This window comes from Phyllobates terribilis, unplaced genomic scaffold (assembly GCF_046119375.1).
Source record: "Phyllobates terribilis strain yellow unplaced genomic scaffold, ASM4611937v1 Scaffold_1__5_contigs__length_1240528914, whole genome shotgun sequence".
Classification (NCBI taxonomy): domain Eukaryota; kingdom Metazoa; phylum Chordata; class Amphibia; order Anura; family Dendrobatidae; genus Phyllobates; species Phyllobates terribilis.
The window spans coordinates 486,111,888-486,125,727 of NW_027362761.1; positions in this window are offsets into that span (position 1 = coordinate 486,111,888).

A 13,840-nucleotide genomic window follows, 5' to 3' on the forward strand; every position below is an offset into this window, starting at 1 on the left:
ATATATGAAAATAATCATTCTCGGCGGCACAAAAAAAAATGAATTTTTTTTTTTTTTACAGGCATGCTTAAAAGTAATTTCACTCAACGATTGAGCGTTATATTCATTCATTCATTCGTTAGGTGATTAACAGCATAGTTAAACAAGCTGATGATCGGGAAACGAGTGTGTTCCTGATTATCGACTAGTGTAAATGGGCCCTAAGACAAATTGAAAAAGACTCGACAACTGCTCCACTTTTTGCATGAACCAGGTCCATCGTTTCTTATGTCTTATCAGTTCTTCTAGTTTGATCCCCGCCATTAGCTATGACTGCATTATGTCAAAGAATCTCAGAGTGTTAAATATTGTAGTTTTTTAGCCAATCAAGATCCCCTATTGTAAGATCCCTATCACATGAAGAGCAGACTAGTATTTGTAAAGTACTCCATAACTGGAAGAAAACTTTATAGGAGTTTTTAAAATGATATTCTAGTGGCCTAAAATGCAGAGTAATACTTTTTGTAATACAGCTGCTATAATGATTTTCCCCTGTTCCAGAACTGATCACCTTTTCGGTCAACAATCAACCATTATGTATGGTAGCAAATCATCACATGGCTGCAGCAGCCAACTACTAACCATTAATGTGGTGCGTCACCATGCTGCATTATCAAGGAAAGGCGACAGATGACTTTGGAGGCAGGTGACATTGGAAAGGGCTAGAATTGTTGAGGTTGGTTGTATAGAAAAGTTTATTATTTTTACATTTTAGGCTGTTAAAAATAAGGGCATACCCATACTTTCTGTGAATACTACTATGTAATGATGGAAGGCGCACATCTGTTCTTTTTCATGATGGTGATTAGATTTCAGTGAACTTCAAGCACTAAAACAAGAAATTCACTCAAGTTTTCTGTGTAAAAAGTTCGGCTAACACTGTCCAGTGATCACTTGTCAGCCGGTAATACAGGAGTCTTTTATAGAGTCTGTCTGGAACAACACACAAGCCTTTTATTATCAGGGAAAGTGCTGACGCCGCACATCAGGTGCACTACATATGTGGTGGTAAAACAACGCTAATGACTATGACTACATGTACAGGTAATGAGGCTTCCTGTATAATCTCTAAACAAATGGAACATCTGAAAGGAATCTTTTAATCGCTGACATGTTTGCTCAGCGAGGTTCTCCCTTAACCCAACACATTCATGACCATATAGTAAGCGCAATACTTTGGTCTGTACAACTCAAGTGCTACCAAAAACAATTGTGAGATACAAACCGTAAAATGAAAAATTCCTTAGAGTCTTAAAGTCTCTAGTTTGTACAAATGACCATCAAGTCAGTGAAACATGCGTTCAACAAAGAATAGAAGATGTACGGCAGCACACCCAACTCACTGCTTTTCGGAGGTCTGCCTCCTTTCTAAAACAGGCTTCACTGTCCACAAGTTGTATGTGGCACTTCAGCTTGGTCACATTGACCTCAATAGGACTGAGCTATAATACCATTCATAATTATTGGACAGAAGTGACACTGATTCCGAGAGAAAGCTGCCCTGTTTTTCTGATTTTGTACAACCCTTTCTGATCTAGATTCCTGTTGGTATGAGATTTATTTTCAGCAGAGTGAATCCGAAATAAAGTACTGGTCCTGTTGATTTGCATGTACTGACCTGTTATCCTTTATTGTGGATATTGCGGATCACCCCTGCCTGCAAGTTTTTGTTTGACATGTGAATGAATCATTCTTGCAGAAAGCTGTAAATGAACTAAGCTGTCTCAAATGGTCATTTTATGCCTAATTTCCACTACAATATTCAGAAAAAAATGTCTGTATAGTTATGGAGATTATAAGAAAGAATTGCACTACATCTTGATGTTGTTTTCAGAGTTCTCATTTTTTGTATAGATAATCTATGTGCCGAATATCTGCTCATTGTAGTGTTTTGGGAAATGTACAATTATATTTATATCAAAATCGTGTCTGTGTGCTGTTTGTTTCATCAATAATGATATTTCTAGTAACCTTAGGCAGGACCTAAATAATCCTGGAAAACTTCATAAAGTGTAACGGGCTGGGTGGTGGAACCAATGTGCTGAGGACTGAGGAGAGCCCGGAGGGGCGTAACTAGGGACCTCACCAAGTCCGATCTTGGATGTACGTTGGCTAGACGACTCCGTGATCTGAGGAAAGCTAAGGGAGGCGGACCAGGTGCTTCTCCGGGACTGACCTTGGATGGATGGCAGCTGACCCCCAAGGAACTAGAGGCAGGCACAGGCTGGCATGGCTGATGGATAGACAGACAGGCAGGTGGGCACAGCTGATGGATAGGCAGACAGGCAGGTGGGCACAGCTGATGGATAGACCATTATACGGAATACGCGCACTGAGAACTAACTAGAGTGTTATGAACAAACTTTCAACGTTGCACAGGCACCTCCATGTTGGAGGAGGTGCCTTAAATAATATGTGTCCACCAGCAATTGGCTGGGAACACTTTAGGATGGCGTGCGCAGCCTCTTTAAGAGGCGGGGAGCGTGCGCCCGAAGCACAGTGCCTGGGGATCTGCGCACCCTGGGCAGCATCCAGGCCAGGAAAGGGGACAGGAGCGTGACCTTCTGGCCGGGGGCCGTAGCTGTGAAAAGATTGGTGTCCGTGTCAGGGGAGGGAGGCAGAAGGCAGAGATGCTGGCGTTACCTAAAGTAAATGGAAACCAAAATCTAAAATCTTTCTCATGTATACAGTACAAAGCAAAAGTTTAAGCAAAATGCTTTCCAAAGGAGTAGTGTTGTTCATTCTCTTTGCATTTGATAAAAATAAATTAACAAAAGAAAAATATAAATCCAATAATTTTATGGTGTGACCGCCCTTTGTCTTCAAATCAGTATCAGTAATAGAGGTCGTCTTGCACATAGTATTTAAAAAGATTCAGCAGGGAGATTGTTCCAAACATCTTGGAGAACTAACCACAGATCTATGGATATCACTTGTGCAAATCTTTCTGTCTCTTCATGTAATCCCAGACAGACTTGATGCTGTTGAGATATCAGGACTCCTTGCACTTCTTTACACTGAATAAAATTCTTAATGTCATTGGCTGTATGAACAGGGATGTTCTCCTGCTGCAGAATAAATTTGGATACCTTCCTGATGGTATTACATGATAAATAAGTAGTTGCCTGTATTTCTCAGCAATAAGGACACCAAGAAATGGGCACCACTAAGAACCGTATATACAGTGGTCGGCCAAGGAACCTTGCTCTAAAGATGTTCAGTACAATTAGGACATGGAGTATGTGCAGACAGCATCATTTTTAGGCAGGTCTGCTCAGGAACCCGCCTGAAAAAAACGCTAAAGAAACGATTAAGAGAATGAACATATGCAGGATGAAAGTGGTAAAAAATAATGCTGAGAAGACCAAACTTTTAAAGTGGTATTTTGCTTCTGTGTTCTCTAATAAAGTAAAGTAAAGCATAGAGATAGCGAGGGAATACTTGGTTAACATAAATGAATTCAAGTCTCTAGGTCCAGATGAATTACATCCTGGGGTACTGAAGGAGATAGCAGAGGAAATTATTGAACCACTCTCCAAAATCTTTGAAAATTCTTGGAGAACAGGATAAGTCCCAGAAGACTGGAGAAGAGCGAATGTTGTCCCTATCTTCAAAAAGGGGAAGAAGGTGGACCCAGGGAACTATAGGCCTGTGTCTTACTTCTATACCAGGAAAGATCTTTGAACAAATTATTAACCCCTTTACCCCCGAGGGTGTTTTGCACGTTAATGACCAGGCCAATTTTTACAATTCTGACCACTGTCACCTTATGAGGTAATACCGAGTCTGGAACGCTTCAACGGATCCCCCTGATTCTGAGATTGTTTTTTCGTGACATATTGTACTTCATGATAATGGTAAAATTTCTTCGATATCATTTGCGTTTATTTGTGAAAAAAATGGAAATTTGGCAATTTTCAAACTTTGAATTTTTATGCCCTTAAATCAGAGAGATATGTCCCAAAATACTGAATAAATAACATTTCCCACATGTCTACTTTACATCAGCACAATTTTGGAACCAATTTTTTTTTTTTGTTAGGGAGCTATAAGGGTTAAAAGTTGACCAGCGATTTCTCATTTTTGCAACAAAATTTACAAAACCATTTTTTTAGGGACCACATCACATTTAAAGTCACTTTGAGGGGCCTTTATGACAGAAAATACCCAAAAGTGACACCATTCTAAAAACTGCACCCCTCAAGGTGCTCAAAACCACATTCAAGAAGTTTATTAACCCTTCACGTGCTTCACACCAATTAATTGAACGTGAAAGGAAAAAATGAACATATAACTTTTTTTCTCTAAAATTTTATTTTAGACCCCATTTTTTTTTATTTTCACAAAGGTACCAGGAGAAATTGGACCCCAAAAGTTGTGCAATTTCTCCTGAGTATGCCTATACCTCATATGTGGGGGAAAGCCATTGTTTGGGCGCACGGCAGCGCTCGGAAGGGAAGGAGCGCCAATTGACGTTTTCAATGCAAAACTCGCTGGAATTGACAGCGGACCCCATGTCGCGTTTGGAGAGCCCCTGACGTGCCTAAACAGTGGAAACCCCCCACAAGTGACCCTATTTTGGAAACCCCCAATGAATTTATCTAGATGTGTGGTGAACACTTTGAACCCCCAGGTGCCTCACAGAAAATTATAATGTTGACTTGTGAAAATAAAAAAACCAAACATTTTTTCCACAAAAATGTTAAATATTTTCACAAGCGTAACAGGGGAAAGTGGATCTCAAAATCTGTTGTCCAATTTCTCCTGAGTACGATACCGCATGTGTTGCAGAAAACTACTGTTTGGGCGCATGTCGGGGCTCGGAAGGGAAGGAGTGATGCTTTGGAACGCAGACTTTGATGGAATTGTCTGTGGGCGTCATGTCACGTTCTCAGAGCCCCTGATGGGCCTAAACAGTGGAAATGCCCAACAAGTGACCCCTTTTTGGAACTGATACCTGATTTGTGAAGTTTATAATGTAGCGTCATACGTCAGTTGTGTAGGAAAACCTGACAAACACTACACAACTGACTTATGACAACCTGACGAACACTACGTCAGTTGTGTAGTGTTCATCAGGTTGTCATACGTCAGAAATTAATTTAGTAGCGCATGGAAGTATTGTACCTTCTGAAGCATTCTTTCATGCACAGGCCAGGCTTGTCGGGGCAGGTGTCATTGATAAATTGTGTCCTTGCGTATTCCCCTTTTATAACACACTCTGCATCTCTTTTGTGACTTACCTTTTTTTGAAACTTGAGGGATCTCCCCTGGGAACTGTTGGCCTGGTATAATTCGAGGTCCTTCAGTTCCGGAGGTACAGGGGCCCGCTCCGTCACCGCTGCCAAATATCAGGGCCTTGATAACTGTCTCCTGGAAGTGAAGGTATGACGCAGAAGTCTGGCCTGCACACGGTGACAGAAGGATAGCGTAGTGCATTGCCATCTGTGCAAGGTGCACCGCCATCTTCTTGTACCACACCTTGGCATTTCTCAAAGCACTGTACGGCTGGAGGACTTGATCAGAGAGATCAACTCCCCCCATGTACTTGTAGTACCCCACAACACAGTCTGGTTTGACGACCTGTGTAGTGGAACCTCGTACAGTGCTGAGGGTTCTGCCATCACCATGTATGGTGGTCATGAGAAGGACATCCCTCTTGTCCTTGTACTTGACCACCAGCAGGTGGTCGCTACATTGGGCTCTGCTCTCACCCCTTCTGAGCAACTGCCCAATTAGCGTCTTTGGGAGGCCTCTCTGATTTTTGCGGACAGGGAGGGACACTGGTATAAAAGTTATCCACGAACAGGTAATAACCTTTATCCAGCAGTGGATGCACCAAGTCCCACACAATTTTCCCACTCACTCCCAGAACAGGGGGACATTCGGGGGGTTCAATCCGGGAGTCCTTCCATTCGTAAACTCTAAACTTGTGAGTGTACCCTGAGGTACTCTCACAAAGTTTATACAGCTTGATTCCGTACCTGGCCCTCTTACTGGGCAGGTACTGCCGGAATCCAAGCCGCCCCTTAAAAGCAATTAAGGACTCATCCACACAGATGTCCCTTTGGGGAACGTACACTTCAGCAAACTTGTTGAAGTGTTCGATGACCTGCCGAACTTTGAAAAGACGATCAAAGTTCGGGTCATCGGGTGCAGGACACCTTGCATTATCATTGTAATGCAAGAACTTGTGGATGGCCTCAAAACGTGTCCAGGTCATGACCATGTGACGCGCACCCTCGGCCGTGGGGTACCCGGAGCCGTGCCGGTAGACGCTGGGGGTAGTAGTCACAGTGGCAGTGACCCGGTCTGTGTCCCAGGCGGTCAATCCAAGGGTAGTATAGGTGTGTAGGTTATATATAATGTCCGACTACGCCACCTGTGGAGTGCGGCTAATGAGGCCGCCGCTGCGGAACAGTCCTCTGAAGCTGGTGGTTTGACAGCAAGGGTGGTATAACTCCCCACAGGAAGAGTGTAGCTTCAGGGCAGTGTGTGTGGATGATGGTGGTTGTGCAGGGTGTCGCGGTGCAGAAATAACCACAGAGTCCGTGCAGTGCCGTCCCAGGGTCTTTACTGATGACACTTTAAACAGGCCTGGACTGGAGTACTGGCTAGTGATAAGAGCCCGGTCAGTCTGGGAGCAAGCAAAGAGTCCTCCTGGTCAGGTGGAGTTGTAGGCCTGCCGTTCTTACTATACTCTTTGGCTATTCTGCTTGTAGCTGTGTTGTAGCCCACGTCCCTGAGTGTAACGTGCTGTGCTCACCCGTATGCCCTTGTGGATGCCTCGCTCCTCCTTGGCGGTACTGGTCCCTTGGTGCTGCTGAGCCTCCGGGCGTCTGATGGGGGTCAGGAGACCTGCAATCTCCTGCCCTACGGTATCTGCTGCTGGGTCTGGAATCCCCCACAGCCTCGGACTCCGGTGTCTGGTTCTCTGTGTATTCTGGCTAGGACGAGCTATCTCCAGCTCCAGTCCCTAGCTCCTCACTCCTTGATGTCCTAAACTCGACTCCTCACGCTGAACTGCAACTCTGGACTCCCCTAACCCCGCCTCCAGACCCAGTTATAAATGGCAGGATCCTCCCCTTTCTGGTCTGGAGCCAGGATGTGTTGCATGTACTGTGTTCCTGACCAGGAAACCCCTGTTTGCTCTCAGACATGGTATTACTACCACTGTGGCAACCAGACCCTCTGGGGTGCCACATTTCCCCCTAGTTAATTTCAGTACTCCGGGACTGAGCATATTTTTCAAGGAATACAACAGGTAACAATAACAATAGCAATAAAGGTACATTAGGAATATTTACAAATATTACAGTCTTTATAGGTCACAGTATAGTCCGTAACCAGGTGTCCATCCCACTGAAACAAGGTGTGCTTCTTGAGGGACCCATCCAAAACCCTCCACGGAGGCCCTGGGGTGGCTGCAGGGCATTGATGATCCGGATGCTGGACCACGTCTTCAGCCACCTCCACGAGTTTTTGTTCTGTGGTCTGTCACAAAGGGGCACTTTTACAAGTGCAACTATTTATAAGGGAAAGTTTTTGGTTATTCACTGTCCATAACCTAAAAAGTCTTTGAACCCTCTCGGGTAACTGAGAAAACAGGTTAAGTGCACATATGAAACATGTCAACATTGGCAATAATACATTTATACTGTACATTTTAAATCCTCCCATCGAGCAGGGATCTGACCTCTGGTAACTCTGGTAGATCTACGTAGCACACTGTCTGTCTGTGTTCTACTCTGGTCCCCTGTATCTACCCCTGGTGTGATGGGTTCAGTGTGACTAGCATTTTGAGGTGACCCTGGTAGGTTGGGCAACTTCCTACGGATTCTTTGGCTCACCGTGGGTACGACAGGTTCGCTACTAGCAGAGGGTAGATTCTCCTGGTCTGCTGATGGGGAAACTTCTGCCTCCGGGGCCAACTGTTTTTCCAACTCTTCTGGGACTTCTGCAGCTTCCTGAGGGGCTGGTTGGAGAAAGGTGAGGACTGGCACAACAATTGCATTGTTCACTTGTGTCCACGACCTGGGAAATTCTCCGAGTACCGTGCTGACCATTTCTTCCACTTCCTCTGCGGGTTGAGGGCTATCTTGGTCTTCTTTAGGATGTTGCAGCTGTTCGGGACATTTCTTCAGGTGGTCTCTGGAAAGTGTTGTTGATGTTTCCCCTCCATCCTTACTAATGAGGCACACCTTGGTGTTATCATGGCTGGAGGGTAGAATGGTGTATGGTTCTTCCTCCCACTGGTAATCCAACTTGTGGAGTCGCCTTTTCCTCTTTAGGACTTGCTCTCCAGGTGACAAGGGGACAGCTGGCGCATGTTGATTGTAAGTCTTCTCTTGTCTTTGTCTTGCTTGAGACAAACTTCTTTCAACACTTTCCTGTACCTTGCGGTATTGTTGTTGCCACTCAGTATCCCAATCTGCATCTGGTGAGGCCGTCTCTGGTGTTAGGACTCCCATGTCCAGGTCGATGGGCAGCTTACCAGGTCTTGCTCTCATCAGGTAAGCAGGTGTGCAGTTGGTGGAATTCACTGGGATATGGTTGTATAGGTCCACCAGGTCTGGCAACTTCTCTGGCCACAGGCTGCATTCTTCCAGGGGCATCGTCTTCAACAGGTCTATCACCACCTGGTTCATCTTCTCACACAACCCGTTGGTCTGGGGGTGATAAGGCGTTGTCCTGATTTTCTTGCAGCCGTATAGGTTGCAGAATTCCTGGAACACCTCCGCTTCGAAGGCTGGACCTTGGTCAGTTAGCACACGTTCTGGGTAACCATGCGGGCAGCAGAAGTGCTGCTGGAAAGCTCTGGCTGCTGTCTGAGCCGTCTGGTCCTTTACTGGCACTACTACCAGGAACTGGGAGTAGTGGTCTACGATGGTGAGGGCTTAGACATAGCCTGGGGCTAGCTTCACGTGGTCCAAGGCTACCAGTTCGAGTGGCTGTTTGGTGATGATGGGCTGCAGGGGAGCTCTTTGGCTGTCACGGTCTTTTCTTCTCAGGTTGCATGGTCCGCATTCTCGACACCACCTCTCGATTGCTTTCCTCATGCCAGCCCAATAGAACCGTTCACGTAGCAGGACTTCCAGCTTCTTCCATCCGAAGTGTCCTGCTCCATCGTGGTACCCTTCCAAGTCCATTGACGCATCCCGCCTCGGGACTACCACCTGCCAGACCAGCTCATGTGTCCGAGAGTTGATGGCTCTTCAACACAGCTTCCCTTCATAGATGAACAGCTTGCCTTTTTGTTTCCACAGCTGCTTGGTCTCCTCAGGAGCATCTGGATCAGGGTGCGCGTCAGCTCGTGTCAGCAACTCCTTGACTAGGCGGTCAGCCGGGTCACTGTCTTGTGTTTCTGCCCATCCATGGTGGGGCAATGGATTAAATGTGGCCTCCCTGTTGGCAGAGCACCTGTTCTTCACACAATGGGAGCACTGAGTTATCCCATGGCTGTGGAAAGCGGAGATCTCTATCTCTTCCAGCTCCTCCAGGTCTTCTCCCCCATCTGGCAAGTTAGGCATCCTGGACAGCGCATCTGCGTTTGCATTCTTGTGCCCAGCCCGGTACTTGATGGTGAATTCATAATTAGACAGTCGGGCCATCCATCTTTGTTCCAGGGCACCAAGTTTTGCAGTGTCCAGGTGTGTCAGCGGGTTGTTGTCCGTGAAGACGGTGAATTTGAAGGAGGCGAGATAATGCTTGAAGCGCTCTGTCACAGCCCAGACTATGGCGAGGAACTCCAGCTTGAAGTAGCTGTAGTTATCAGGGTTCCTTTCTGTGGGCCGGAGCTTCCTGCTGGCATAGGCAATTACTCTTTCTCTGCCTTGCTGTATCTGGGACAGCACCGCTCCTAGCCCCACATTGCTCGCGTCCATATGGAGTATGAAAGGTTGTCCATAGTCAGGGTATGCCAGGATCTCGTCTCCCGTGAGAGCCATCTTCAGCCTGCTGAAGGATTCGTCTTCCAGCTTATCCCATTTGAATGGAGGCTTCGGGTTTTTGGCCTTCCTGGACTGGCCTACTAGGAGGTCCTGCATGGGTGCCGCCATCTAGGTGAAGCCTTCGATAAATCTTCGGTAATAGCCCACCAACCCGAGGAACTGCCGCACTTCCTTGATAGTGGAGGGTCTTGGCCAGTCCTTGATTACTGTGACCTTGTCAGGGTCTGGTGCTACACCTTCAGCACTTACCACATGACCTAGGTACTGTACCTTGGGCTTCAACAGGTGGCATTTTGACGGCTTCACCTTTAGGCCAAAACCAGCTAGCGCTTCAAACACCTCTGCCAGGTGCTTCAGGTGATCTTCATAGGACTTAGAGTATACTATGACGTCATCCAGGTACAGCAGGACTGTCTCGAAGTTCTTATGTCCTAGACAGCACTCCATCAAATGCTGGAAGGTTCCTGGGGCGTTGCAGAGCCCGAATGGCATGCAGTTGAACTCGCTGAGGCCCATCGGGGTTGTGAATGCGGTCTTTTCTTTATCCGCCTCTGCCACAGGAACCTGCCAATACCCACTAGTGAGATCCAAAGTAGAGAAATAATTAGCAGATTTTAATGCAGCTAGTGACTCCTCAATCCTGGGTAGTGGGTATGCATCTTTGTGTGTGATGCGGTTAATTTGCTTGTACTCTACACGCATTCTCATTGTGCCATCTTTTTTTCTTACGAGAACTAATGGAGCTGCCCAGGGGCTACAACTGTCTCTTATCACCCCAGCCTCCTTCATCTCTCGTAACATCCCTTTGGCATTTTGGTAGTGTGCAGGGGGTACAGGCCGGTACCGCTCTTTAATGGGTGGATGGTCTCCCGTGGGGATATGGTGTTGAACCCCTTTCACCTGCCCGAAATCGAGCGGGTGTTTGCTGAAGACCCTTTCATACTCCTGGAACACCCGGTATACTCCATGTTTTTGGTGCTGAGGGGTGGAGTCAGTGCCCACGTGTAGCTTCTGACACCAGTCCTCCATCTGTCCCTCGGAGCCATTATCCTCTGCCTGTTTGGATGGAGGCAAGGGTTCCACTGTCTTTATAGAATTGTGGCTGACGGTGAATAGTTTGGCCAGGGTAGCATACCGGGGCAAATGGACTTCTTTTTCCCCAATATTCAGGATGCGGACGGGCACCCTCCCATGGCGAACATCAACCACCCCCCTGGCTGTCAAGATGGTGGGCCTACTGTCAGAGTATACGGGCTCCACCAGGGCCTGGTAATCTCGACCCCTGAGACCGATTGCTGCCCGACACCATATCATCATCTCACTTCTTGGGGGCATGGCAATGGAGAATGGGTCACTCATCCTGACACTGCCAATTTCACCACCAGACAGTTCTACCTGTTGTCGTCTCATCAGGGCTCTGATCTCTCTCTGCAGAACCCGCTGCTGACTGGAACTGGCGGTTTCCGCAACCTGCTGTAACAAGACAATAATTTCTGAATAATTCCACTTTGCCAACCTTTATGGTCACTTCTTTAAACCCCACTTGAGGCACGGGCTGACCATTGCTGGCATAGATGCTTAAATGTTCATCTGGACGGCGAGTAATGTCTGAATCGGTCCAGTATCGTTTGTAAAGAATGTAGGGGATAGTGGTCACCTGGGATCCAGTGTCCAGCAACGCGCTCATTGGGATGCCATCAAGCACGACAGGTAGGACCGGCCGTCCTCCCACATACTTGTCTCGCCAGCTGTGTGGGCCTGGTGGTCTTATGCCTGGGGGTTGGCCCTCTGCCCCAGGTTTTGCTCGTTTAAATTACAGTACCTTGCATAATGTTCTGGCTGGTTACAGCGGCGGCAGATGGCTTGTCAGTCCTGGTCGTAGCGGTCGCTGTTCCTCCCTCTGGATGGTGGAATCCTCTTCTGTCGGCGCCACGGGACGTCCTCCGGACTGGAAGCCAGCTGGATCTTTCCTTTGGGAGACACCTGCAAGGACTGCACAGTTTTGGTTAGCGCAGCTACACTTTTAGTCAGTTCTTGCACCTGATGGTGCAGGTCTGTAGACGGGGCATTGTCCAGAGTCTGTGCATCAGCTGCTACAGGCTCTGGGGAAAAGGGAGCCACCTCCTGGTGGTAGGTGATAGCTGGGCGCCTGTGGGATTTAGCGCCGCCTGGTGCTGGTTCTAGCAGCACCCGGATGGCACTGTCTTTAAATTGTGCAAAGTCCAGATCAGGGTTTTGGAGAGCCATTATGCGCAGCTGGGTCCGGTGAGCACTGGACAGGAGCCCCTCAATAAACTGCTCAGTTAACAGTCTGTTCTCATCTCGCACACTGTCGGGGTCTACCTGTTTGATGGCCCTCAGCGCCTCCTGCTGGTTTAAAGCATAGTCCCGTACACTGTCCTGCGCCCGTTGTTTGCACCCGTAAAACTTCATTTTTATCTCAGCTGTAGTGCGGGTGTCAAAAGTGTCCTTTAGGCGGGCCAGTATCTCTTTCACAGTCCCTTTGTCCCTGGTTGACCAGGACTTTACTTCTCTCTGGGCTGCACCAATCAACTGGCCTATGAGGATGCTCACTTTCTGCTCCTCGGACAGGGGATACACTTTAAATAAGCTGCTCAGTCTTTCTTTAAAATCACTCAGGGTGTGTGACTCTCCTGAGTATTGGGGCAACCACGCCACCCCCGGTATATATGGCATGGAGAATGGCATTACCGTGGCAGCGGCCGCACCTGCGGCTGAAGTTCCCTCCATTTTGGGCGTCTTCTTCCCCCCTAGTGAACCGTGGCCTACCTTCTTTCACTTTTCTTCCGTAGGCCGCAGTTCCGCAGGTGATGGTCTCCTTGTAGGACCTGGCGTCGCATGTGTCTGATGTCAGCGCTCGCTGGGGCTCCTTCCAGGACCTGGCGCTGCGTTAGTGCGTGAGGCGGGGCTTGGGCTTCGCGCGCTTCCAGCGGTTACGCCCCTCCTCTTCCCACGCGGCGACCCGAAAATGGCAGACAATGGCGGGAAACAGCGGCAATTGGCGGGAAAACTTCACCACGGTATGCGACACAGTTCGTGAAGGCGCACAGTACCCGGTGGCAACAGGCATGAAATCCTGCCGACTACGCCAAAGTTGATGCGCCCCCTGGGCCGTGGGGTACCCGGAGCCGGGCCGGTAGATGCTGGGGGTAGTAGTCACAGTGGCAGTGACCCGGTCCGTTACCCAGGCGGTCAATCCAAGTATAGTATAGGTGTGTAGGTTATATATAATGTCCGACTACGCCACCTGTGGAGTGCGGCTACACTGTGTTCTGAATTATTAGGCAAATGAGTATTTTGATCACATGATACTTTTTATACATGTTGTCCTACTCCAAGCTGCATAGGCTTGAGAGCCAACTACCAATTAAGTAAATCTTGTGATGTGCATCTCTGTAATGAGGAGGAGTGTTGACTAATGACATCAAAACTCTATATAAGATGTGCTTAAATATTAGGCAACTTCCTTTCCTTTGGCAAAATGGGTCAGAAGAGAGTTTTGACGGGCTCTGAAAAGTCCAAAATTGTGAGATGTCTTGCAGAGGGATGCAGCAGTCTTGAAATTTCCAAACTTTTGAAGCGTGATCACCGAACAATCAAGCGTTTTATGGAAAATAGCCAACAAGGTCGCAAGAAGCGTGTTGGCCAAAAAAGGCACAAAATAACTGCCCATGAATTGAGGAAAATCAAGCGTGAAGCTGCCAAGATGCCATTCGCCACCAGTTTTGCCATATTTCAGAGCTGCAACGTTACTGGAGTATCAAAAAGCACAAGGTGTGCAATACTCAGGGACATGGCCAAGGTAAGGAAGGCTGAAAAACGACCACCTT